Source organism: Cynoglossus semilaevis, chromosome 1 (assembly GCF_000523025.1).
Source record: "Cynoglossus semilaevis isolate Cse_v1.0 chromosome 1, Cse_v1.0, whole genome shotgun sequence".
Classification (NCBI taxonomy): Eukaryota; Metazoa; Chordata; class Actinopteri; order Pleuronectiformes; family Cynoglossidae; genus Cynoglossus; species Cynoglossus semilaevis.
Window position 1 is genome coordinate 17,738,846 of NC_024307.1, and position 1,245 is coordinate 17,740,090.

Sequence of the window (1,245 nt, forward strand, 5' to 3'; positions counted from 1 at the left end):
CACGCTGGGCGTCGAGCTAACTCAGCGTTAGCCCTGCGGTGACAGATTGTTTGATCAACGTCTAATTCCTGCAACTGACGTAAACAGCGACCAAAGTACAAGGAAAACTATGGAGAATGCAGCTGTTCTTTTTACAGTCCAAGTGTCGAAATTCTCCCATTTATTAAACACAAACGACTGAACACAATGACATTGTTACAATATCGATTGACTTGGGCAGAAAACGTCACGAAGTGGCTGATTAGCCGAAACGACTATTCCAATAAATAGACGCAGCCATTCCTACCGTTCTCTCAGGACATCCGCTGTCACTGAAGCCGGGAAAGTAGCGCCGCTTCCTTTTCCTCTTGACCCGGATAAATCACGTTTTATCAGAGACGGGGATCCCGCTCCTCAGTCCGCCGAAGTCTGGGCCAAATGTTTTAAATTATGAGAATATGAATTTTAAAACTTAATTTTCTTCCAAGCGGGTGTCGAATCCGCTGTCGTTAGTTGATGTCCACTTTAGCTTTATAGCCACACAGCTGAACCGAGCGCTGCCTTCACTCTCAGCTCCAGCAGCTCCGTCATGTCTGCGACCACGCAGTGAATCGAAAGCCGGCAGGACTGCGGCTTCATGCGGCAGAACGTCCGTGTGGGTGGCCGCCCTGCATGTGACAGCTCGGTGGTCTTCTGTTGGATTCACTGATTCACTCAGTGACTGACGCTGCGTGAAAATGGCGTCACCCGCCCCTCCCCTTGCGTTAAGCATGACGTAACCTCTTGGCTAATTAAAATGGAAGTTTTTATTGTTTACTCAGTAATTTATGTTATTCGTTTCATTTAACTTTTTCTTTTTTTTAATATTGGCCTCATCCAAACTCACCATAATTTGTCAGGTGACAGTTTTCTCTATTATGTAAACGTTTGCTTGTTTAACAAATCTGTTGAAATCTTCCTTTCTTGATTTCATTACACAACAGTCTAATAGTACATTCTATTTTTTTTACTGTATTCATTTTACAATTAATCATTTCTTTTTTGCATCTTGTGTACATGATATATTCCCATTGTTTGTCCCACATTATTATTGTTATTATTATAATGTTATGACTGTTTTCAGATTAGTTAGTAGTTAGTAGTGTTGTGTAGTTTTTACATTAATCCTACAAGGAACGGATTGGCAGAAAGTCTGATACATAACATACACGACAATAATAGTTTTGCAATTTTTATTTTAAAAAAATCACAGATAAACACATTTTT

The 1,245-nt window shown here is 40.6% G+C and overlaps 1 protein-coding gene across 5 annotated transcripts in view; it reads right to left on the bottom strand.

Annotated features, from left to right (window-relative positions):
- The window catches only part of klc1a (kinesin light chain 1a), a 24,045-nt gene extending 23,205 nt beyond the window's left edge, over positions 1-840 (bottom strand). The window contains exon 1 of one of the 5 annotated variants that reach the window (XM_008315802.3): positions 287-840. The gene's annotated coding sequence lies outside the window, so the exon portion shown is untranslated. The remainder of the gene's footprint in view (positions 1-286) is intronic. The other 4 variants (XM_008315792.3, XM_025055718.1, XM_017036061.2 and 1 more) reach the window with 4 other exon arrangements.
- Between the last annotated feature and the right edge of the window lie 405 nt (positions 841-1,245).